Raw genomic sequence first — 26,440 nt, forward strand, 5'->3', positions numbered from 1 at the left:
TTCTGAAGGAGCCGTTAAAATCTAGATTTAGACTATAAAGAAAACACAGCTATCCAAAACTTGTTTAGTTTCTTTTTAAAAGACTGAAATACCAAAATTCTTCGAGATAGCATTTTATGTTTATAATAAAACTGAGATCAAGGGAACTTTGAAATAAAAATGCCTTATCGAAAACAAAACTAGCTGTGGTGGTATAATGTTCTCTGCACAGGAGCATCCATATATCCGGCCCCGTAATGCAGATTCACAACTGTGCGTTGCATCTTTCTTGTGCATAGGAAGAATTTCACTTTTTCTTGCTTATTCCAGAAGGAACTGCGGTGTGTAAAACATTGGCGTAGCTGTGCCAGAAGGTGGCGCTCTGATACCATAGCTCTTGGTCATTCCTTTCCCCGGAAGAGAGGCTCTGGCCACCCTGTGCCACACCACAGGATTTTCTGTAAGGAACCACACAGCTCATCTTTAGAGATACCTGGACCCCAGAGAGACTTACCTTACATCTGACCACTTATCCTTGACCGACCTGCCTTCTCTGCAGCTGTGTGTTGAAAGTTGTCATTTCTTACGGTTGCCTGGTTTCATGATGCCAGTTCCAGAACATAACGTACCACAAAATAGGAACTCCCGTCCAATAGCCTTACTGGAGTGTGTGTGGTGGGGGAGGGGGAACCGTTCTAATAAAAGATCATTCAGAAAGCTGGATATTAAATATAATCTTTAATGAATGTTGAAAAAATAATTTTACTTGTTGATGGCCTAAACTTGTAGAAAACTAAGTGTCTTCCTTTCCCTTCTCAGATCTATCTGACAATCCCCTGTCTTATGGGAAGCCATTTATTTAGACACTGAAGAACGCCATTATGGAAATGGAATCGTCTCTATAAAAACCTATCATTTGGGCTGCAACCAAGTTATAATTTTGACTGAAAACGTAATAATTACTTCAGACAAAAGGTTTTACACTTGATTCTATGCATCATGAGTCAACTTAATCAAGATGCGTGTGTGATAGCACCTGATTTTCTCTCCTGTTGCCTGCTGTTGTGTTTTTCCTCTTTTCCTTAATAACACAACTCTAAGAAAAGGGTCTCATTTAGTCTAAAAGCTGGAGATAATTCAAGGAGCTTCATTTTTCTGACAGCTTGTTTAGAATTTCGATGACGATGTCAGCCACTTTGTTTCCACCAAATATGGAGTCAGGGGGTCAAATTTAACATGGCTCCCCTTTGACATCCTAAGAGCCTGGGGTTGTAGCCTCCTCTCTGTCCGACATTGTTGTTTGTGTTTTTTCCGTAGTAGGTACACAATGGATTGATCTTGAATGAATCGTTGTTAGGTTAGAAGTGGGAGAGACTAAATGTTGAAGGAATAGTTAAGAGTCTTCTGCAGTCATCAGGGCGAATAATGATGGTGACCTGTATAGGGAAGTGGCAGGCAAGTTGAAGATGGGTTGGATGAGCCCAGTTTGGGAGGCAGATTCCGTAGAACCTAGGAATAAACCACAGGACCATGTTTATTAACAGAGGCTGGGACCCTCGGTAAAGGGTATCATCTCTGACTTCCACTTCCCAACTGAGAGTAGAAAGGACTTGTAACAAACTATAGAAATGATCCCTGAAAGTATAGTCTTGTAGAAAGGACTTGGAAAGATGCCCTTAGCTCAGGAGGGCAGTTGGCATGAATTTAATCAGAGATGGGAATCAAGTGGAGAAATTGGTTTGGTTGTTAAGAGCCCCACAGCAAACCAAGGAGACTGTGGTTTTGTGTTTGGATTTTGCAACTTGAATCAAGTTAATGAAGTCAGAGCGAAATTTCAGCAAGAGTTTGTAATAACCTGTCCAAATAGTTCCAAAGCTTACAAGATCTCCGAATCACCTAACTGGACTTTGGTAGGGAAGGAGAAGAGTCCATGGATTGCGTAAGGAATGTATGGCACCGTGCCTGCTCCGGAGAAAATTGGAATCTGTCTTGGGAGACCAGACTTGCACAATGGAGGCAAAATCCAACTGTACTAAACACAAAGAAACAAGCAGGGCTCAAAATGAGCAGAAGACTTGGTGGAGAGATTCACACTGGCTGCAGCGTACAGGTTAAGCAACACGGAGAAATCAAAGCTTTAAGATGGACAGATTGAGAGCGAAAGAGAGGAGCCTTCTTAAGAAGTGGGGCTCTGGTGGGCAAAGGTAGATACGGTCTAGAATATATATGGAGGTGGTTTAAAGGGGACCAGTCTTGGGTGGAGGTGGAGCTGACAGGTGGGCTTGAGGCTGGGTTACTGAGTTGCCAAAATAAAAGGACGAGGAGCTTGCCCTTAATCCAGTTCACAACAAGGAACCATTGTTGGGTAGGGGCTGAGCTTGTTAAGGCTGTGTTTTAGGGGGATTACTCCGGCAATGACACTGGTATAGACTGGAGCCTTGGCAATTAACGTTCCGCAGGCCTAGTAATTCAGCTCCAAGAGACTCAGGGCCCAAAGTGAAGTTGACATACCTCACATTGAAAACAGGGGTTTGGGGGGGGGTGGAGTGGAAAGCAAAAAGAAGTTTAAAAGGCCAAGTTCAAGTTCAATCTTAATAAACAGATTTAAAAAAAAAGCAACGTGGGCTTCCTCTGATACTCTTTGTAACCCCCATTCCTATGGGGGCAGCGTTTTCCAAATAATAAAAGAAAGCTGACAGTTAATACCATCAATAGGAATAATGACAGTAGCCAGTATCCATTAGGTTTTCTCCGTGGTGGGCTCCGTCTAGCACTGAACATGTATTAAGTCGTGTAATCATCACAGCAACATAGAGGTGGGTGCTGTCATTATCCTCATTTGACAGGCAAGGAATTTACAGCATGGGGACGTTCTGTAACTGGCCCCAAAAGATGCAGCTGCAGCCAGTAGCGAACTTAGATGTGAACCCCCTAGCACCCCCAGATTCCTTCCTGCGTCTAGTAATTCAGCAGAAGACCTCTGTGCCCTTTCGTCTCCCACTCTTCCTCCAACCCCAAACCTTTGGCATTTTGGAGGATGCCACAGTATTGATATTTCAGTGCTTTGTTCACCATTTATGGAGTCCTTGCAATTAAGTTAGTTCCAGAAAATCCAAGGGCTTGTGGTCATTTGTATCTAGAGCACGCACCCGAGAGCCTCACGCTAACGGTATAGATGCCTTGGGTTCCAGGGCATCCCTCATTCAGGTGCTGAGCTGGTGTGAGGACCCACCAGGGAGGCCATGGCAGGTCAGGTCTGAGAGCCTGGGAGGGTGGCTCGTGGTGGCTGGGCCTCCAGGTGTGACAACTGTAGCCCGTGGCTGTGGGAGTTAGCAACGGCGTCCGGCACAGGCCTAGGCTTTGTAGGTTCGGGCCTTGATCGTGAGCGATCCCCAGTCACACTGTCGGGATTCTGATGGCAAACTTCGTGAGATTAGGGACCCATGCATCTTTTCCACAGCTCGATAGCAGTGCCTGGAACAGTGCCTGGAACCTGGTCTGTGTTGAAGGGAGTAAGTCAGGAAGCACGCTGTTGGTGGCTGACTAAAAGAGGTCCAGGAAACTCTGATTGTTACCAAGGATGAGGACACACCCTGTGGTCATTCACCCCTCTCCTGTGGTGTCCCTGGCCACTGGCAGTCACCTAGCTTCAACGCTCCTCACACGTGAACAGAGCTTGCTTTCCACGAGGCTGGGATGGTGCAACCTCAGCTTTTCCCTCGGGAAACAGCAAGTCTGACGGAGGAGACTCTGAGCCGCCACCTGGCCGTACCCCGTCTGTGTTGTACAGATAGCTGTGGGGGTGCCGGAGATTCGGAACATGGGTCCCCCTCTCTTTGTACCACTGCTGTGGAAAGATAGGTTATAGCTAATAGCGATTATTCATTGTGTTCGATGGAGCAATTAGCAGAGGGTACTCAAGCATTTATTCTACCACTTCCCAGATGTCTAAGTTTTGTAAAAACTTTTGAATGAAAGTGGCATTTAAACTCCTGTGTCCTCTTCTGATAACTAGATCCCCGCGGTGGTTTTTGTGCACTGTACCAAACCGCCCTTACAAGGCTAACCACTGAATGGTACACCTACCCCAGCTGCCAAGGCCAGGATCCTTTCCAGTTAGGATACAAAGGGGTCACCCATTAAGGGCACCTAAACAAGGGAAGCGTGGTGTCGGGAGGATGGAGGAAAGGGGGGAGGGGTCTAGGCAGTATTTGCAAATGGAATGACAGGGAGTGGTGATATTTACCGCATCAGGAAAATGAGGGGAAAGGGTGAGTTTTTGTGTCCACGTAGGACACAGGCAAGTAAACCGGGTCTCTGACCTTAGCGTCTCCCAGGGAACATGGGAAACAGCAGATCCCCCCTCTGGAGGGGAGGAAGGAGTCGGAACCACGCCGACACGGATGTTGTCTGTGACTCAAACTCGGGGTCTTCCCAGCTCCTACTGCCCTTTTAAGTCTCTCTTCAGAAATCCACCTGTCACACCCTCAGGGAAGGGTGGGAGATTCTTGTGGGCTCCTGATGCCTCTGGAGAATGTTTGAGCCCCTGCTGTGGGCCCAGCACTGTGCTGGCTTAAGAGGTGCTATGGCCCAGCTCCAAGTGAGTTTTCTCTCCCTCCTTCTCTTCCTAAGACGCTCTGGCAGGGAAGTCAGTTCCAGGCGACATCACTGTTGCAAATCTATGGGGTAGTTGAAACAAGATTTACAATGAGTTGATAACTATTTAAGCTGGGTGATGGGTACATAGGATTTCATTATATTATGACTCGACTTTTATAGATATTTGCATTTTCCTTAATAAAAAGCATTAGTGATCACCCTTTAACACTTGAGCCTTTTGGATTTTGAGTTTCCGTGAAGCTGGATGCATCTACAGTATCAGCAGTGATAACGGAGGCATTTGCTTTAGAAAAGCAGCTGAATGTACCAAAAATCTGATCATTTATCTTCAAGATGATTTTCATGTATTTCCTCACTATTGATAAATACACCAAGAAAAGTAGGACCAAAACCCTGCCGAAGCAGTTTCAACATTTACCTAATAGTTTCCCTGTCAAATGCATGTGTTACTGCTTTCCAAACCTACTTTTTTCTTCCCCTAAGTGTAAAAAGCAAACCAGAATAGGGAAGTAAATATTCCTTAATGGCCGCGTTTAAATTAATCATATGCTTCTTTAAAGAAAGCAGAATAAACAGGCTCCAAAAGCCAAACACTCTGTGGCATTTACCCAATTATTTTTAAGCTTGGAAAATAAGGCCCAGAGTGTATATTAGTCACATTGTAACACTGTAGTCACCATATAATTTAGTTCATTTGTTAACTGCATCAATACACTCGTGAATCTAAAAACCTTACCAATTGCTTTGCCCATACATTGATAATTCTGTTGTGCACTTTGGCAAATATCGGGGGGGGGGCGGTGAGTACATTTGGTAATGCTCACCGAGTTGTTGATTATATAATAAAACCTCCCCCTTGCATGTTAATTTGAGGGAAAGATACGCCATTTATTAAAGTTTGAAGTAAAATATTTTTTAAATACTGTAGGGTTTTTGAGTTTGTATCCTAATTTAACTTTTTAATGAACTTTTTAAGTAACTAAATAGACATCTTTGCATGTTGAGGAAATTTGAATGTGGATGGATGTTCGATTAAATTAAGGAATCATTATTGTGTTGCGTGTGAGAATGGCATGGTAGGTTTTTTTAAGCCCTCTTAGAGGTACATTATACAGTAATTATGTATAACATGACATGGTCTCTGTGATTTTCTTTCTTTCTTTCTTTCTTTCTTTCTTTCTTTCTTTCTTTCTTTCTTTCTTTCTTTCTTTCTTTCTTTCTTAAGATTTTATTTAGAGAGAGCGCACGTGTGTGCACGAGCAGGGAGAGGGAGAGAGAGCATCTCAACCAGACTCCGTGCCAAGTGCAGAGCCCAATGCAGGGCGTGGAGCCTAACACAGGGCTCGATCTCACAACCCCAAGATGGTGACTAAGCCAAAATCAAGAGTCAGATGCTTAACTGACTGAGCCACCCAGGCACCCCTATGATTTTCTTAAAAAGATGCCAGGAAATACAAAGAATGAGAGCGGGTAGGTGAACTCACAGTGACAAAAAAGTTGCTAATAGTTCAAATTGTGTGTTGGGTCCACGGGAGTACATCAGGTTATTCTCTCTACTTTTACGTATGTTTCAAGATTTCCGCAATAAAATGTTAATAACAAATCAAAGGATAAATAGAAAAATTGAAATATATATACCCCTTGGAAGAAGTAGAATGGGGTAACTGCTCAAGAGGCATCAGCAGTTTGGAGAATGTTCTTAAGGATGGTGGGTACGTGGGTATTTAATACAGTCTTCTTTGTACCACATTCACTGTATGTGTATATTACTTTGTGTCATACATTCCATTTTAAAAATGAAGTTCATCTTTGTGAAACAGTTTCGTTGTTTCAAATACATAGCTCGACTGTGACTTAGTGTCTTTTGGACTGTACTCCGACATCAGCAATCCCTATAATTAAGACACCAACTAAGAACAGGTATAATATATAATGATGAAATTTTGGGGTTGGGGGAGAAGAGGGTCTCTGACTGAGTCAGATATAACTGTTGAGTACTAGCTATGGTTTCTGTCTTAAGTGGGCAGCCTTCCTGAAAGCTGCAACAGTTTTTGAAAAGAAAAAAAAAAAAAAAGAAAAAATCTAACTCTTTAAAAATGGAGGGGAAAAAACCAACTTTGGTTTATGATAGCTTTTCTTTGGAGCTATATTTTTGTTCATTGTCCACCTTTTTTACATAACAGTTACCTGCCTGAAAAAATGAGTGTGAATCAGCCCAAGAGAAGTCCTCGACTATTTCTATAAAAGAGGCTTGTACCTGGATGTTCATTTCAATGTTGTTTGTAGTAGGGGAAGAAAAGACCAGAAACATCCCAAATACCAGTCAATCCACAACAGAATAGTTAAAGTATGGAATTTAAAATAATGAGACAAATAGATGTGTACCAACTAATAGGGAAAGATCTCTAATATATACTACTACTGGGAGAAGAAAAGAAGTTACAAATACTACATAATGTTTGGGAGCATTTGTGGAAAGACACCTACATACCAGGCAGTATAGACCTATAAGGAAAAAGATCTGGGAGGCATACCCCAGTCAGGTGACACTGGTTTCTTCTTAGAAGTGGAGATGAGTGGAGGAATTTTGGCTAAATTGGGCATGTTTTAATTTTTTCACAAGCAAAATGTTTTCTTACATTACTTAGACAATTAAAAATTATGTAAAAGTGGGGCACCTGGGTGACTCAGTCGTTAAGCATCTGCCTTCGGCTCAGGGTGTGATCCCGGCGTTCTGGGATCGAGCCCCACATCAGGCTCCTCTGCTGGGAGCCTGCTTCTTCCTCTCCCACTCCCCCTGCTTGTCTCTCTCTCACTGGCTCTCTCTCTTACTGGCTGTCTCTGTGTCAAATAAATAAATAAAAATAAAATCTTAAAAAAAATTATGTAAAAGGTAAAACACTTGCTAGAGTACATCTCGCTATTGAAAGGAGCTCTTCAATAAATCATTTTGTAAAGTGACTTTTTTTTATTTATAGGTTTGGCAATATTGGATTTTTTTCTTTTTGGTTTGTGAAAAGTAAGCTTTGGCTTATATTGTGGCATGCTGAGGAACCAGGATTCATATTCTTCATTTTAAAAAAGTTATAGTCTTTAGATTTTGTCTTTGGGCATTGAAGGAACTAAATAAATACACGGGGTTACATAAGTGTCTTTAAAATAATGCAGCAGAGAAAGGTGGGCAAAAATGACTTTATAAATTAAGCTTCTTAAAGAAACCAAAGAATTATGTCCAAAACCAACAGCTCTTAAATATTCCATTTCAATGAAAACAATCCATAAGCAGTTGCCATGAAACTTTTGCAAATAGTATTTCATAGGTTATAAATATTTCCAAGTGTTATATGAGGTATTTGAATTATTTTATTGCTGTTTTGGATGAGAGCAAGTGACTTGACATAAGGTAGACATAGATTTTATTCACACCTCTTGCCCGGAGTAGCTGTCTGCAAATGCGTCAGGACCGTCCTGCTCTGAGCTTCACAGTTAACGAAGGGAAAGAATTATTTTAGGGAATGGTTAGATTTGGACATGTGGTCAATATCAGTTGTCTAATGAGTAGTGTCAGAAGATAGGAATACACAGATAATGAAAATAGCCTTTTACTTTTTAATTCTCTAATTCGATCTTTTGGTTAATAGTAAGAAAGCCTTAGTATGCATTTAGGGTATTTAACTAAAAGTACGGTGGTGCGCAGTGAAGAAAGATGATACTGGTCAGGATTCTTAGCAATGCGTGTGTCAAAACCCAGCCCACACTGGCCTCAGCAATAAACAAAACAAAACAAAGGACAGATGGCAGTTCATTGGCTCAAGCAATGGAAAAATACAAGCGGATCTAGTTTTAGGCTCAACTAGATCCAGCTCTTCAAATCTTGTCATCCAACATAGATCTCTGTGCATTTCTTAGCTGTGCCTAAGTCTGGTTGGTTTCATTTGGGGCCTGTTCTTTCCACAAGGTGGTAAAAATGGCCTCTAGCATTTGCAAGATTGATCCTATCTGCCCAGCACTCCCAGGGTAAAAGCAAGTTCTCGAACATTTCAGCACAAATCTTGCAATGGTCTCTCACTGTACCAGTTTCAGTATGTGCCATCCTTTAACCAATCTCTGGTGCCAACAATTTGTAGCAATCTTATTGGCCAGGCTGGAGGCACGTGCCCATCTCTGGAACCAGTGACGGGGTCAAGTTCAGCTGAACCATGTTGAAAGGAGGAGGAAGGGATGGGGAGATAAGGAGCTCTTACCAAGTTGGGATAAGGGATAGGCAGAAAGAGCGACACATTACAGAAATACCAGGTATTGGAGCCTGCAGTCTGTGTGGTTTTTGCCAAGGGCTCATGCTCCCCATCTACTAGGATGCTGTTTCACGTGGTGTCATATTTGGGTCATGAGTCCTACTCAGTCAGGTTTCGAGATGCTTCTGAGATGGTCCTTGATCTTCCACGCTGCAGTTTCAGAGTCAGTCGTTGGCTCCATCTAGGTGAGGTCATGAGTATTGTCATTGTCTCTCCTACAGTTGTTTTCTTCTGTAACACAGCAGGAAGCTCTCCCATCACACCTGCTCTCCCATCACACCTGTCCTCCCAGGTCCATGGGGCCGCTCAGAAAGACAGATAGAACATAGAGTATGGAGAGACCTCGGGCATCATGCAGGTCGCTGAGATGGTATGCAATAAGAAGGGAAAGCCAAAGAGATGGGGGCCCCGGACCTACCCTCTTTCCCCCCCCGTTTCAGATTTCATTTTGTATAAAATTGTATATGAGAAATGTTCTCCAAGTTTTAAGCAAAAAAAAAAAAAAAAAGAAAGAAAGAAAGAAAGAAAGAAAGAAAGAAAGAAAGAAAGAAAGAAAGAAAGAAAGGGCAACGCTCATTTTTAAAGATTCCCAGAAAGGCCAGATGGCTTAGAGCCTAAGTATCACACCACTTCCTCCAGCACCTCTGTTCTTAAATATGCCTTGTCTTTTCGCCTTGCTGTAAGCTCCTGGGAAGGGAGGCTTTCTGAAACACCCTGCAGCCCCCTACTGCTGAGAACAGTGCCGTGCACAACGGCACTCGGTGAATATCCTCCACTAGGGCTTTGGACGGGTGGTGAATCTTGTGGTTTCCAGAGCATGTTCCGGACTGGGGTCATGAACGCAAGTGCCTCCTAGGGCCAGGAAGGCACAGGACAAGAGTGAGTGAGGTGGGACAGCGTTGCGGGGGGGGCTTGCAGGCACAGGGTCTGGCTTCAGACAGCTAGAAGCCGCTACCCAGAGCCGGCCGGTTACTGCCACGACGGGATGCAAGCCCACTGTTGCCTGAGAGTCTGCATTTCTGCAAGAGAAGATAGCAGACCAGGATTTTCTGTGATTATTTTGATTCTTTGGGTTACAAACCAATTTCCAAATTTCAGAGACCCCTTGAATTGACGTCCAGACCTGCTACGGCCCAGGAAGGGGATTCCAGGATTAGAGAATACGAAAAACACGGGTTGAAGATATCTTCACTGCTGGTTCTCAGACTCTTTAAGATTGCTCTTTACAGTGGTGTGCGGGTGTTTCTTCTGGGGAGAGGAGGTCTGGGGCAGCACGTGGTAGATGCAGGGGTTCCCAAATTCGTCTCTTGTAGAGCCGCGGAGCATCCTGAGGGACACCGGGACACTGGACCTCTGGTCTAATCAAGACCTTTCCACGTGAGGTTCTTCTGTTCTTCCCGCGTGACTGCTCAGCATCGTCACCTGAATTAGCAACCCCCTTCTCTTACAACCTCACGCTCACAGTTGCAGATCTGTGTGAGCAACTGGTGCAAAGCGCAGCGGGCAGCATAAATGCGCGTCCTCACGCGTGGGCTCCAGGAAGCAAGTTTGTGGCAGGTGGGGCCGGCTCAGAACCCGGGAGCAGAGAGAACAGCGTTCAGACGTCAAGATTCCCCTCTTTGCCGTTTTTTTTCTGTGGGGGAGGCCGGGGAAGGAGCCCCTGGTGCACCATTGAGTCATTTATAGGCTAATCTTCACGCAGTCCCTGAAGGAGGAATGACACGGGCTGCAGGAAGTCCTCCTAAGCACCCCGGAGAGGATTCCAGAGATTTAAAATACGAGTGTGTGGCACGTGAGCGGGAGCCCCCGCCTGCCGGCAGGCCAGAAGGTCGCGCACGGCAGCGTTCGGTGAACGGGACTGCTGGGAATCGCGGCCGCCTCGCTGAGCCTTCCTGGAGCTTGCTGAACTGCCCCTGACCTTGGGGGGTTTGCCTGGCAGGGTTTATTGGCTCCCGATACCGTGGCTTCAGCCTGAGCCGGGAACGAGAGAGAGGGCCCTGCGCGTTCGGGGACGGCTGTGCCCGCGCTTACGTCTGGCCGGGGAGTCCTCACTGTTTCCTTTGGCAGCCCGTTGGGCCCCGTCGCTTACATTCCTTTGAAGTTCAGACGTACAGAGAGCAGTAGCCCTGCCCACGCTCTTTAAGGCAAGGGTTCCATGGCAGCAGGCCTGTCCCAGCAGCAGGCTTTCTCCAGGAAGGTCATTTTCGTCTGAAGGTCCCCTCGCCTCGGCCTTTGCTTAAGTAGGATTTCCTGCTGATGCCGCGGGAGAGAAGGGTAGCCCCGTACCCCCCAGTTTTTGCTGACGCTGCACGCATTTGAATTCACAGCTGGAGAACTGATGAAGAATCAGACCTTTGCTTGGCCACAGGTACACATGTGGCTGTGAGGGTTTTGCCCCCATTTGCCGCTCTGGAGGGGACGGGCGCCCGTGCCAGCGAAGCATGAGCTACTCTTGCAATGAATGATAGGAGCGGCTCCGGGTCCCGCATGGATCTGAAAACCTCCAGCAGTCTGAAATGAACCCAAGTGAATGAGGTGTACAAAGCCACAAGAATGATTTAAGGACAAGGCAGCTATGAGGAGATATGTATGTATATGCCATTTTCTTTTCTCCCACGGTCTGTCTACCTATGATGGTGTTTTATTTGCTGTTTGATATTGTGCTCCTTCAGGCATGGAACTATTCACAGAACATGTGCACGTGCAGACCCTCATAGGCTTCTAGGGACCCTCACCGCAAGTTGGCACACATAACCACCACTGGGTTCCCTTCCTGCCAGTCACCTCCCCAACCCCTGTATCCCCACTGGGGAAGGAAATTTCCGCATCTCATGGGCCTGCAGCCCGAAGCCTCCACTGACAGATGGTCCCCGAGGGAATTGCAACCAATATGCCAAGATGTGCTCAGCCCACCGTTCATACTGGGGAAAGGCCAGCCCAGGCAGGGAATGGCCACTACTGTGTACCACCCCAAGATGCCACAGTCACATACACCTGACTCGAACCCTCCCCCGGCCCGGCCCCCACCAAGGATGGAGGTCAGTAGCAGAGGCAGGGAGGAGGAGGCCAGCAGATCCCAGGGCAACTCCGTGTGAGCCAAGCCTTCAGCACATACTACATGGTCTTACCCAATTTCATTTCAGAGCACAAATTCAAAGGTAAAATTAAGACTTTCAAGATAGAGCATTAAGCCCTAAGCATGAGAGCATTTCTGAGTACATGAAGCTAGTCCTACAGGTAAAAAAGAGAAAGATAGGATGGTATCCATCCACCTTCCCAGCTCCAGTGAATATAATTCCTACTAAGGTAAGAAAGAAATAAGACCAAGGCAAAGAAAAACCAAAAAAGGTGACAGACCATTTGAGATGGTAGGCAGGCAGCTTTTTAGATAATGGGTTACTTACACCAAGATCCAAGCTATGAGAAGATGGCAGCTAAGGCTAGAGTTGGGAAGAAGGTTGTTCTAGGCAGGACAAAGAGCACATGCAAAGGCCCTGAGGGCAGAAAGGGCCTTGCTTATTGGAGGAACCAAAAGCAACTGGCTGTGGCATGAGGAATGACAAGGAGAGCAGTATGGGAGAAAGTGGAAAAGATCGATAGAGAATTGATAGAGGTATTTGGGGACAGGCTAAGTTTAGTTCCTCATAGCTGCCTCTTCCTTAAATCAGACGTGTGTCTTTGTACACCTCATTCACTTGGGTTCATTTCAGCCCGAAAGCTTGAGCTTTTTCACCCCAAGGAAACTTTTAGGAGAAAAATTCAGACTTCCATTCGTTTCCCCTAAAGGAGGATTTCATCTAGTAGCTAGAGGACCTGTGATGGCACATGACTTGATAATTAATCTAAAAATCAGACCACACTCGGTGCCTTGCATTTGCCCTCATGAAGTATAAAAGCCTAATGCCTCGAGCACACCCTTCTTGAGAAGAGCTCATCTAAAATTGGAGGAAATCAGCCTACAGTAGGTATATGATGTGTTTTTTTCTGCACGCTGCTCTGAGATAAGAAAACGGTTTCTGGGCTTGTCATGAGATGATGTTTCTGGGAGGCTTTGCCCTGTTGAGAAATAGCCTCAAAGTTGAGTGCTTTAAACAGTGAGCCGTAAAAGGCCTCACTTGTGGCAGTGAGTGAGAAATCACTGGGATGGTGAGATGGGTTCCAAAAGTTTTCTGCACTTAGGTTAAATAGCAACAAAGAAATTACTGGCTTACACGAGAACCATTTTTAGACCCTCACAGAAATTCAAGATTGTGAATGTTTTGGCTATTTAATGGTGGCACATTTGCTCTGTATTTGCAAAAAAAAAAAAAAAAAAAAAAAAAAAAGTTTCTTTTCAGCCAAAGAAGGCTTGGATGTCAGGAAAGGAGAGCGCTCTGATGTGTCCCAGACAGTCTCAGCGGTAATTAGCTGGGATCAGGTAATTGTGACGTCTTCATCTTGTGTATTATAATGAACTGATTAGTCTACCTCCCAGAAAACAAAGAAAGGGGAGACAGCTTTCTCCTGAGAGTTGTGCAGAGAGTAAATGTAGAAAATGACAGTTTAGGTCCCTCTGCTCCATTTTATTATTTAAGTATTGTATTGGTGATATTTTTCCAGGGGTAAAAAAAAAAATCTCTGTCTCCTTTGTATTTTTTTATTTTTTAAAGATTTATTTATTTCTGAGAGAGAGAGAGAATGAGCACAAGCAGGGGGAGTGGCAGAGGGAGAGAGAGAGAGAGAATCCTCAAGCTGACTCCCTGCTAAGCTCAGAGCCTGTGGGGCTCCATCCCAGGACCCTGAGATCATGACCTGAGCTGAAATCAAGAGTCAGCCCCTTAACCGACTGAGCCACCCAGGTGCTCCATGTCTTCTTTCTAAAGAAGAACTTGACCATCGAATAATAAGACAGAATTAAATACTAGCTAAGTGCGATAAAAAAAAATTTTTTTTATTTATCAAGTGCCTTGAATTTCAAAACCTAAGACTGTTTCTTAGGAAACATCTAAGTGTGAAGATACTGAAGCTGATGAAAAGCAGTACAGCAAGTCGACATTTAGATTGCTTCCTTTTAGAAGTCAAATTGGTAAAATTTTTTTTGTCATAGTCACTGTAAACATCCATTTGATTCCCATGTGAATAGGAAATTTTGAGTATTTATACATTTAACCAGTTTATTGGTGGTTGTGGTTGGGAGATAGTATAAAATACAATGGACATCAACTTGGGAGCAAAAGACATTTTCAAAATTCCACAGAGTCTATTTACCTTATAACAGACTATAGGTTTAAGGCTATTTCTTAAGTTGATTTATTAATATCTTTCCAGTGCTTTAAAAATACTCAGTTTTTCTGATATGAAATTAGACGTCTGACCTCTGACATGTCTGCTAATAAGGTTTGAATGTCATCTGCACCAATCAGCTGCTGGCAGCTTCACAAGTAATCACAGCACAGAGCACCCACCGGCTCTGCCTCCCAGCTTGGCCAATGCTGCGTTGAGGAAATTGTCATGGACTGGATAAATTAAATGTATGGCTTCTTCTTTGTTTCTGTTCTTCTTTGTTTATTTTTATTGTGGCAAAATCTGCATAACTTCACATTTACCGTTTCATCTGTTTTTAAATGTACGATTTAGTGGCATTCATTACATTGACAAGGTTGTGCAACCATCACCACTGACGGTACCCAAAACGTTTTCATTGTCCCACACAGAAACTATAAGTGCTAAGCCAGTGCGTGGCTTTTTTGTCTGTTGGTTTAATGGGGTTGTTTTCGGTGTTTGAAAAATCATATCGGTCGGCTGAATGATCATTTTTCTCCCAGTCTCCTCTCCGGTCTGTGAGTGCCCTGCCAACTCGAAAGCCGAGGAAATTCCCAGCTGTGTACTTGTGCCTGGATTCTAATCCCACCCCTCCTATCCATGGGCTCTTACACAGGCCATAGAATTTGGAGTTATTGCCCATTGGAGCCGGATTCAAGTTGTTGACCTAAAAGTGAGCCATTCGCAGCCATCGGCGTCTCCCCAACCCCAGTGTCTGGTAGCGTGTGGATGATTTTTCCGTGTCCCTCGCCACACCCGTCCGTCCTTGCCGTGTGCTGCTTCCCAGCTCCTTGTCAGCTTGATCCACTTACCTTCCTCTGATGAAGATAAAGTTTTTTTTGCACGAAAGCTGCTCAGCCACATCCCTTGCTGTGTGTTGGCGAGGGCACTGTAATAGCTTTAAAATTCACTTAAAGAAATTGGAAACAGTGAGTCACGTGCCATCATTGCCAGACACGTTGTTAATTACTTGATAAAGATGCTACATGGGCCGCCTCTTGGTTGTAATTATAGGTTTTTATCAGCCTTGCGTTGCCTGTAAGTTTTTCCAAATTTCTTTTTAAACATTAGGAGCGGAGATGGGTAGATCAACACACATCAGATTACCCGCCAATTTCCGAAAATGGACTTATTTAATTGTCACCCTTCGCATGCTAGCTACATTTCTTGCAGAGCCTGCATTTAGAAAAAACAAAAACAAAAACATTTTTCATGGTCTTATAGTTTAAAATGAGCATTTCCTGCTACCAGTAATTTTGGACTTGACAGAAATCTCATCCAGGAGGTGGTTGGAAGAATGAAGTACTACCATCTATCCTAAAATTAGGGCTTAATTCTTTGTGATACAAACTATATTTGACTTTGAAGCTGCCAGACATTTAGTAACCATCAGTGGTAGGAAAACTACTTCTCCCGTGAACAGTCGGAGGTAGGAGCAGTATCTGAACTACTGAAATATCCTTCTGTCATTGGTTCAAATTCTGTAAGGGCCTCATTCTAAAAACATGTGAAGAGGATTTGAGGAAAGTAGTTCCCATACCATCTTGTTGGTGAGGTTAAAAATTAAATTAATTGTGAAATTAAGTAATTCTTCATTATCCTTCTTTTATGAGCCAGAGACCTGAGACCCATAGAAACTGTGTTTTCATCACCCAGGTACATTTGTTGGAAATTGGGGAAAGGAAAGAAAGATTAGGATCTGTGCCCTTTCTGGCTTCATTTTAAGGTTGAAGTCACTCCTTCTGTTGTAATCTCATCGCACTTTTTGTGGGAGAGTGTTTGCTGTCCCTCCGTCTAGGCGCCTGCCATTCTCACACGGAAGTCCAAGCCTCCTGTATAACCAGCTTCTCAGACTGAAACATGCAAACACATTAGCTGAGGGTCTCGCTAGGTGCAGATTCTGGTTTATTTATTCTGGAGAGAAGGGCCTGAGATTCTGAATTGTTAACAAGCCCATGGGTGGTGCTGATGCAGCTGGCCTGGACGCCCTACTGGGCACAGCAAGGCTCCGAGTTTCACTCCTTTCCCAGACCACGCCTTCCCCCCCTTGATGGCACTGCCTCATCTCTCCCTCTCCCTCTCATTCACCGCTAGTCATCTTCAAAGAACACTCTGTCCCTGCTTTCTTTTTTGACTTTCTGTGTCACAGTCTGACTTCTTTCCTCAGCTCTGTCCTGAAGCTCTTGGGGCAGATGACACTGTAGGACATTTCCGCCATCATACCCAGCAAGCACTGACAGTTCTTACGCTGGGTCTTAGGGCATGTGACCCACCACTCCCCACGCTCCTCTGACTTCACCTCCCTCCTGCACACTCTGGGCAGTCCTGACTTGGCAACTCCCAAGTCAGCCATTCCCCATCTCCAGAACCCAGATCTGTACCTGTCTTTGGGACATCTCTGCTCAAGTGTCAGGGAACCCCAAACCAGCCTCCTGGTCTTCTCTCCTTCTCCCCTTCCTTACCTTCCAGGTCTTACTTGACATCATTCTGATCCATCCAGTCGCTCACGCTAAAAACCTTGGAAAGGTTCTGGACTCTCCCTGTTCACTCACCTGTCAGTGCCTGCCAGTTCTAAATTCTCATTATTATCTCTCCTGTCCATCCCCTCCTCTGCATTTCCACCCCAGATCCCCATCACCTTTGCCAGGATTGTTAGATCTCTTTCCTTAATTCCTGCCTCCCCTCCATTTTCTCCTTCCTGCAATCCGTTTGTTACACTACCTCCAAGAGTCAGAAGTTTGCTAAGACTGTGATGTGATACACCTTTTCCTCATGGAGGCAAGTTCCTTCGGCTGCTTTAGAGTTCCAGTTACTTAGCCTGGTCCCCAAGGCCCTTCCCAGCCTCGCCCAGCCCACTCCGCTCTTGAGTTGGTTCTATCCCAGGCCTGACACCCCAGCCGTCCTGTGTGGCATGTCCGTCCAGGAGTCTCATCCTCCTGTGCCTCTGTGTCCCCTGTCCCCTGCATCTGGGACACCCTTTCCAGCCTTGTCAGCTAAACCCAAGTCATCTTTTCACTGATGGGGTTGCACTTGTCATTCCTAGAAAAGGGACTAAGAAAATCGACTTTCTGTCCATCCTCTGAAAACAAATCAGGGAAAAGCAAAAGCAGAGAGTGTTCCACTGCTAATTCTGAAGCAGAGTTTGCTGATACCATCAGTGGACTTTTCCCCCCACTAAATTCTCGATTAGGCTGTGGAAAGCAAGACCAAATGCTTAGTAGACACAATTCTGTTTGCAGCTTCTTGCTAAATCCTTCCACGTTGTTTTTCTGTAAGGCTCTGTGTTGTGAATAACACGATCGACCAGATAAGTGAGCTCACTTTATAGCATATGCAGTTAACTTACATCACCTCCACATTTGCCTTTTAAAGAATAGGCATATATTTGCCTAACTACAGGGCAGCCACATTACCCAGACAAGAGATAGTGACTGGAAACTGGAAAGAGCCTTATGATAGCTGCCACCATAATATCTGGTGAGCTAAAAAATAAATTTCTCCTCTTCTGTAAGCACTTCAGTGTTGGTGGACCAGGACGCATTTCTTCCCTGGGACAACTGACAGCACTGTGAAGACATCATTGAAAGCATACTGGTCGCAAAAGTGCTCCTAGCTGAAATACTTGCTGTTAACTGCTGTTTCTCGCATCGACATTATGTTGACTTTGCAGGCAGGGGGAGTGAGTTCAAGAAGGCACATCTCTGTGGCGTCAGAATAAAGCTCTTCCGGGGCGCCTGGGTGGCGCAGTTGTTAAGCGTCTTCCTTCGGCTCAGGGTGTGATCCCAGCGTTCTGGGATCGAGCCCCACATCAGGCTCCTCCTCTGGGAGCCTGCTTGTTCCTCTCCCACTCCCCCTGCTTGTGTTCCCTCTCTCGCTGGCTGTCTCTCTCTTCAAATAAACAAATAAAATCTTAAAAAAAAAAAAAAAAAAGAATAAAGCTCTTCCTTTAGAGTTGCGTGGTGGCCAAATAGGAGAGGGTGTGTCTATCTCAAGTCCGCTGTTTAAGACGAGGAAGAGTGGAGACTCTCCGATGGATTGATCTCCACCGACCTCATCTCCATTTCCCTTTCTGGTGGCTCTCCTCTGAAGAGGAGTCCAGGATTCTGGGATCCCATGTTGCAAATCTAAACGTGTTTTCTCTTTGAAATAGATTTGACAGTCTAATGAACTAGACTCTTGCGATGGTATTAATTGCTCTTGAGATAAATTAGGAGTTCACTACAATTAAATAGACACAATTCTGTGCATAGAGAACTTAAGAAGGGAGCAGCTGACTCTTTCGTCTTTTGACCCATCCCTGCATCAGGCATGATTAATCACTCACTGCCTTCTTATCCTCGGAAACCACCCCCCCCCCCCCGCCCCGCCGCCGTGGCTTCAGAGACTTCACAGTGTCACTCCAGGCAGTCACTGCCCATCAGTCAGAGGCGCCCTCCGTGCTGAAACAATTCGCCATGCTTGGATAATGGGAAGGACGTTGGGCTGGGATGTAGGACACCTGTGTTCAGTCCAGATGCTTCCACTCACTAGCTTTGTGGTTTTGCTCAAGTCTTTTTCACTCTTCTTGGACCTTTCTGTCCCACCTCTATAAAGTGAAGGAGGTGGATTAGAGAATCTCTGATGTCCCTTACATTTGTAAAATTACACTATAAATTCTATGGACAACCTGTTCATAAATTTGAATATTTCATTCCATTTCTTTTTCAAGGGTAGAAGTAAGAATGAGTGGTTTGCTTCTCATGAACTCAGTGGGTTTCCATATGTCCAGCTCATGGTCTTCTGGGAGATAGACGCCAATCATCAGACCTTTTTATTAAGTTTAATAAATTGTACTATCTCCATTTTTCATTATTTTAAAGTTAAGAGGAGAAGATTATTCTCCAAAGTGCTACGCTCCTGGATGGGCACTGTGACCCATTTACCCTCTGACACATCTCATCACCATACACAGTCCTTGCGTCGAAGGGTTCAGAAGCCTGTAAGGACAAGCAGTTTATGCGTATAGTGGTGAAGAGCATAGATTTCAGGGTCAGGACAGACTGGGCCAAATCCCACCTCTGTCACTTACTAGACTTCATGGCCTTGGACAAGTCATTTGCCCAAATCCTAATTCCTAGCTGTAAATTAGGAATAACGCAAGCACCTAATCTGCAGGATTGTTGGAGGTAAATGAAGTTGTGCCTGTAAATAATCCGTCAGTAACTGTACGAAAGCAAAGTGCAGAGGCTGCTTGTCCTGTTACTGTACCGGGGCAGACACTGGTGTGGGACGTGTGGTTAGGAAAGCTGTACGTACACAGGGGCAGGAGCCGCTAGAAACACACGGAATTGGGGGCAAGGGTGTGGGTTGGACAGCATTTCTTTAGCCCGAAACATCATCTCGTTGTGCTGGGGGTGCAGATCGAGGAAGGGAAGGTCCTCACTCCTCAGCGTGGTGTGGTGAGCGGTAGAAATACCAGCTCCTCTTGTCAGTGAGCCGAGGGCTGTTACAGAAGCAAGCGTGAGCTGTGGGGAGCAGGGTAGGGAGGAGGTCCCAGGAGCTCTAAGCCAAGCTTGAAGAGCTGTCTAGAGACCTTGTCCAGCAAAGACCAAAGCAGAGCCTGCCTTCAGTGTGGTTTACCAGAGAGCTCGACAAGTCAGGCGAACCTGAGGAAGAATTTCCAAGCAGAGAGACCCATGTATGCAGAAGACCGAAGGTTCAATGACCTGCTCACCTGCATCTTTAACTGACACCATTTCAGCAGAGGAAGAATATAGAGGGTCACGTGCGGTTCTCAGCAGTGGGCACCACATCACCAAGGGCTCCCCTGCGTGCTACACCCTGAGAGCTGTGAACTCTTCTGGACTTTATAACCTATTGGCCACGGTTTTGACGACAGTGACTTCAGCCATGGCTGATCTCAGGCTGGCTGGCCTTCATGCCCCGGTGGGTTTAGGGTCAGGGTGCTCTGTGACAGGCCGTCGCAACAGCCAAGGGCAGACACGGTTTGTCTAGTGAGGAGGAGTACTAATAGAGTTATTAATAGTTAGACCCTGGCCTCAGGTCTTACCCTAAGGATGGTGGTTTGAACTTCTCTGTAATTGGATTGCCCCCAATAAAATCACATTACAAACACAAGGGTTTATTGGAACACCTGGTGCCAGCATCTATATTGGAAATTGTATGCCAATGCACTACAATGTCCCTTGCACATAACCTGATTTCCTTCTCTTCCTCCCATAATCCACCCCTCCTACTCAGTCTATCCGTCTCACTTTGCCAAATCATATGACGCAGAGCCATATATGACCATGGCTGGGTTTTTTTGTTTGTCTGTATTTTGTTGTTGTTTTAAACAAACACATGAGAGTCCACACCATTCTTGGAGACTGAGTTGAGCTCCGCACGGAATGAATCAGGAGCGCGGGCGTGGGGCAGAGTACAGGAAGGCAGGCCACGTTGCTTGGGGCTGCTCCATCCATCTGGTCAAACTATTTCAGGAAGGGGAATGGGAAAGGTCTGGGCCTTTGAGAAAAGCTCTCATTACAAAGACCATTTTGAAGCCCTTCCTGGTGGCCACACCACTGGTGGTCTGCTTCTCAGGCAGAGCTCACCTGTGGATGTTGGATTTGAGCGGTTCCGGCAGGTGCTGCGCTGGGCTCCGGCAGGTGCTGCGCTGGGCTCCGGCAGGTGCTGTGCTGGGCTCCGGCAGGCTGGTGGGTGCCTCCCCGTGGGTGTTCTCCAGTAGTTACTGGGACATGGCCAGCAAAATAACAGCAGAAAAGGAACTCGGTGGGTCGACTGTGGGCACGTGTATCCTGGCAAAAAGGAACGTCTCCTCGAAGTAGAGACCCTCGGGGTCCGGTTCTACTAATTGCTCCCTTCACAATTTGAAAACACCGATAAACAGAAGGAGCTGAGCTTTTCTCCTTCCAGGCTGAAAGAGAATGGATGCTCTCACTGGCAGCTTTATTTGAAGTTGCTGGGTTACTTTGATAAATGATGATGGTGTCATAAAGAAATGAGATCGCAAAAAGCCAGTACCTTTCTCAGGCTGCCTAACCTCAGAGGAGGAGAGAATTCTTCAAGGCAGAAGAGGATTAAAGCCACATTTCTTAGTTTCCCACCCCACAAGTGCTCATGATAAGTAAATCTCAGGAGTGAACAGATGTTCATTCTGCCCTGAATTACGTAGAACCTGAAGTTCTCCTCCAAAGATGAAAGCTGTGTGTTGATTAATCAGTTGCATGAGACTTGGTCAGAATGTGTTTTTTGAACAGTATCAGCATGTAGTTTCTGTTATTTCCCATTAATTGTATAGAGTACTTTATCTTACAGAGATGATAACCCCACCTGGGATACACTCAAGACAAAAAGCAGCATTTGTCAGAGGGCTGGACCACTCTTTGTTTTTAATTCTACAGCTATGACTGAACTTAGTAACAGAATCTTCTATTAGTGTCTCTGCAGGTTCAGGATTTGGCCCGAGGGGTGCACATACACCCTTCTCTCACTCGATTTCATCTTAGAGATGGGTGTAATTTTACTGACTCATGGCAGGATTTAGCCAGTTTCAGGCTCAAATATCATTGGTATTCAATAAATTTTTACATCAAATAAAAAGCTTGATTTGTTAAAGACACATGTATATATATCTTTTTTTTTTTTTTTTTTTTTTTTGCTTTGTCTTTCTGGAGCATTTGGAAATACTGTTGGCTCTGTGAGCACCCCATGCAAAGAGGATTTTAATCCAAGATCCAAAATCACGGTTAATCCAAGACCATAGGTAATCTGGGAATTACCTACCTTTGCTTATAGTGTGTTTTATTTTGTTTACGGAAGACTACTCTGTCAAAGGAAGCCTCCTGATTTTAGAACATGGGCTTTGGAACCAGACACACTTGGAGTCTAACTGTGTTTGCTGCTTCCCTGCTGTGTGGCATAGAGCAAAGCACTTACTCGTGCAAAACCTTGATTTTCTCCTTTACTGGGAATCTGAGTAGTCTTGATAGCTAACATTTAGAAAGTCCTGACTATGTGCCAGGCACTGTTCTAAGTGCTTTATATATCATCTCACCTCCCTGCAACCCTGTGAAGGACACCTGGGAATAATAGGACCCGCTCAGTAGGGTGTGTGATGTATTATTAAATGAGATAGTCCATGAAAAGCATTGCACACGCTGTCTGGTACGTTACAAGAACTCAAATATGTGGTGTCAGCAGTGGTCACGATAGCTGTCCATTGCTGCGTAACAAATAATCCCCAAATGTACTGCCTTTACAAAAACTAAAATTTACTGTCTCACCATTTCTGAGCATCAAGAATCTGGGAAAAACTTATCTAGGTTGTTCTGGTTCATCGTCTCTCGTGAGGTTGCGATCCACTGTCTGCCTGGACTGTGGTCTTCTGAAGGCAAAATGAAGAATCTGTGTTGAGAGCGTGGTTCACTCACAGTGACTGGCTATTGCCAGCCCTTCTTCAGGTCTTCCCTGGCTGCTGGTGTGAGGCCTCCGTCACTCACTACATGGGCTTTTCCAAAGGGCTACTCAAGCCATGCCAACCAGCTTCCGCCAGCGCAAGTGATCAGCAAGAGAAAGAAGAAGGGAGAATGCGCAGAAGACAGAACCTGCAGGGTCTTTTCTAACTTCTCGTTGGAAATGACATACCATCGCTTCTACCCTCTCTGGCTTGTCGCACAAATGCAGCTCTGGCATGGTGTGGGAGGGGAGTACGCGGGGTGTGAACACCAGAAGGCAGGGTGATGGGGCCATCTTGGAGGCTGACTGCCACAGTGGTATTTGTGCCTTGTGTTTCTAAGTATGTTGAAGCATGTACCAAGCCATGAAGGGGGGATGTTCACTAGAGACCCTAGGAAAATGTCTCTAGAATTAAGGATGTGCCACTGAAAGCCTCCCAGCCCGAGCAATCAGTATAAGGGTCCACTTGACAGGTTAAATGCAACCACCATGCGTGTATGGGGAGTATCTTCTCGACTTCTTATTTGCACACCCAGAGATGGTGCCAAATACTATGTTTGCCCTCTGCCATTTGTTCACCCTCGCTTTTATTTTAATATTCTGGTACATATTTTCTGATTTCCCTCCACTACAGGCATGGCTCATCTTATAGTCCATTCTAAAAGTGTATAGCAACCCCTAGCTAAAGGTTCATTTCATTACAAACTGGCTGAAGGCAGTGAATTTATATTCAATCACCAGTCTGAGTGTTTTCCCCCAATTTTCTGGGGACGGATTCACTGCAATATTCCCTTAAATGGGTTTTTTGGCCTTTCTCTCAGGCCTGCATTTGACATTTTCTCAAGAATGTTTATTTTTTAATTTACAACTTTGAGAGGTTTATTTTATGAGATGGGTTTTATGCAACAAAATATAATGGGTTCAGGGGTGGGGGAACCCTGTGAATTTGAAATTGACTGCCATGAGGAGGAATTATTCATTTAATTTGTGGGAGAAAAATGACAGCTAACATGAAAGTAGAAAGGTTTCAGGTCTCAATTCACAGATGGAACAAATCGCCTTTCGTAAGTCAGCACGCTTGGTGTTTCGTATTTGCCATAAATATCTATTTGTGGGGCTTTTGGAAGGACGTGATTAGGATGTGAGCTCTCAGCGGAGGGTTTTCGCAGGGTCCACTTGGCTAAAAGGGCCTTTTGAATTAAAACAAAAGAAAACGAAGGCTCTTGCCTCATCAGAACATCGGAACTTGGAATCAGATGGGCACGTCTTTATTCTCTTTCTTCTTTCTAGGACTAGCGATCCCTTCTGTTTTTCAAAAAGAAGACGCTTGGGTACTCGGTGCCTGGGCTTGCTTGTTCTAATCATATAATGGTGAAATATTAACTTATCAAAGTGCCGGAAGCTTTAATAACCATTCTGCCCTGACTCTTTGAGCAGAAAGGACTGGAAAAATCACCATGCTCCCATTTTCACCCGAACACCCCATACCACTGCATTAATTTCCAGGCATCGCCCTTCATTAGCGACCCCGTGGCTGAAGGACTGTGTTATGAGGCTACAGGGTCATGAACCGCACCGTCTACCCCTTGGTTCATTTCACAGCTTGCTCCTTTCTTAATGCCTTACGGCTCATTTTTCCCCCCTTCACTTGGCAAGAGGGACCTTTCCCAGGGCCTGAAATGGATGGGTCTCCCACTGGTCCTCTTTTGTTTAATGCCTCTCTATTCTCTGAGCTTAAAAGTATACACTGTCACCGTAATAGTAGCATTTGCTCTGCACTCTAACCGTAAATGAAGCTTGGATTGCAAGGAAATTACGGATCTACAGTGTTTTCATGTAGGCGTTTTTCTTCCTGCATCCATTTTTAAATGAAGATGGAGCGCAGACAGTGGCCTTATTGTCCATCAGATTTACTCTAACAAGTAAACCCCATGGTGGAAGATGGTATTTGGTGAGTTTAATCTGCTCCACCTTTGTAAATAAATAAGGTAATTATGAGATGTGGTTATATTTTCCCCCACTGAATGTCACTGATAGCAGTCTGCTTTAGAAATCCTGCGTGTATAAAATTAACTTCCAAAGCTGATAGAACCAGGGAGAGGGCCCACCTGCTAAGCGCTGGGATTTCTCCCATCTGTCTGGATGATGAGCTGTGTTACCTTTGACCTTTTGCTTTGGTGATTGGCAGGCCGGGGAAGACCACGGCTGCTTCTACAAGTGCTTACTAAGGTGGCAGTGGGAGCAGAAATAAATTTATGTTTCCCCATAAAAGAGGTGCTAGGTGCATAAAGGAGCGATTGAGAAACGTTGAGGGAGGGTCAAGACAAACTCTAGAGTGGGCAGGTTTGGGTTTGAATCCAGGCTCTCCTGCTTATTCCATGTGTGATTAGTATGTTAACTATTCTTACCTCACAAATTACCCCCAAACCTAGTAGCTTAAAACAACAAACATTAATTCTGCCACACGGTTTCTGAATGTCAGGAATCCCAATTGGCTTAGGGCTGAGTGGCTCTGGTTCAGGGTTTCTCCCAAGGGTATACTCAGGTGTAGACTGGGGCAGCAGTCATGTGAGGCAGGGCAGGGTGGTGGCCCACCTCTAAGTTCACTCCCATGGCTGTCGGCCTCAGGTACTCTACCACGGTGAAGGTCTGCTCATGACATTACATCTGGCTTCCTCGAGAGCAAGAAAGAGAGTGAATGCCCGAGATGGAGGAAGCCTTCGTGTCTTTTTATAGCCTAATGTTAGAGGGGGCATTCAGTTACTTCTGTGTTCTCTTAGTCACCCAGACCAGCCCCAGTATATTGTAGGAGAGGACAACCAGACTGTGAAGCCCACTGGGGCCATTGGGAGCCCTCTTGGAGGCTGGCTACCACGGCCAAGCAAGCTGCCTCACTTCTCTGAGCTTCCATTTCTTCATCTGTAAGATGAGGTAAAATAATACTGACTTTAGTGGCTTCGCAGTGAAGACTGAATTTTAATCAGCACACCTTACCTGACTCCTGATAAACTCTCAGTATTATTTTTATCACCCTGATCATAGTTGTCAGTATCCACCCTGTACATTTCTATAATGTTTAAACGGGCCCATGTAACACCGGTCCCGGTTTTCTTTTTCTCCTTGCCATTAATAATCCCCCCCCCCGCTTCCTTGAATTTCACCCCCTATCTTAGCTGCCCATTGAGAACTCATCAGAAGTCACATGGGTAGCCCTGCTGAGTTTTCTCTGGCTGCCAGCATATGGAGGATATGGTGAATGGTAGAAATTGCAAAGAACCTGCATGACGTAGTGGCTGTGTCATTAAAAGAGTTGAGAAAAAAATAGTTCTATAAAAGAGTTTTTGACCGGAGAACTGATGCTGGAATTTGGGAGACAGGACAAACGGACCTAGGAAGAAAGTAAGAGTGGAAAGTTATAGAACATGCCTTCCCTTACTAAATAGAGACCATCTCTATTGATGCACCCCTTTAGGGATCAGAGACGATGTTAGGAAATTCGTCTCCGAATAAAGCTCACGTGCACACGTCCAGGTTTGCATCGATTTTTGAGGGGTTCCCAGCTCCCATCCATTCACCCCGGGTTAATCAACTCAATCTATAGAAAAAGAGCAAGAGTACAGTAAAGGCCAACATACTATGTCAAGTTTTAATGCATATTTTACCTAATGTGAATGGCAATTTGGTGTTCCTTCGCACACATCAAACAGTCATTTGTACACCCACACGTATTAGACTTTCGGTGCTTTTGACAATTTCCTTGCCACTGCAGCTCTCTGAACGATGCCAGC

The 26,440-nt window shown here is 45.1% G+C and overlaps 1 protein-coding gene and 1 pseudogene across 1 annotated transcript in view; one reads left to right on the forward strand and one right to left on the reverse strand.

The window, feature by feature from the left end:
* The window catches only part of PDZRN3 (PDZ domain containing ring finger 3), a 235,940-nt gene that overhangs the window by 126,888 nt on the left and 82,612 nt on the right, over positions 1–26,440 (forward strand). The window lies entirely within an intron of this gene.
* Positions 1,520–1,630, reverse strand: LOC123799245 (small nucleolar RNA U3; annotated as a pseudogene).

The sequence above is a fragment of the Ursus americanus genome, chromosome 14, assembly GCF_024610735.1.
Source record: "Ursus americanus isolate L20-20 chromosome 14, mUrsAme1.1.p, whole genome shotgun sequence".
Taxonomy (NCBI): Eukaryota; Metazoa; Chordata; class Mammalia; order Carnivora; family Ursidae; genus Ursus; species Ursus americanus.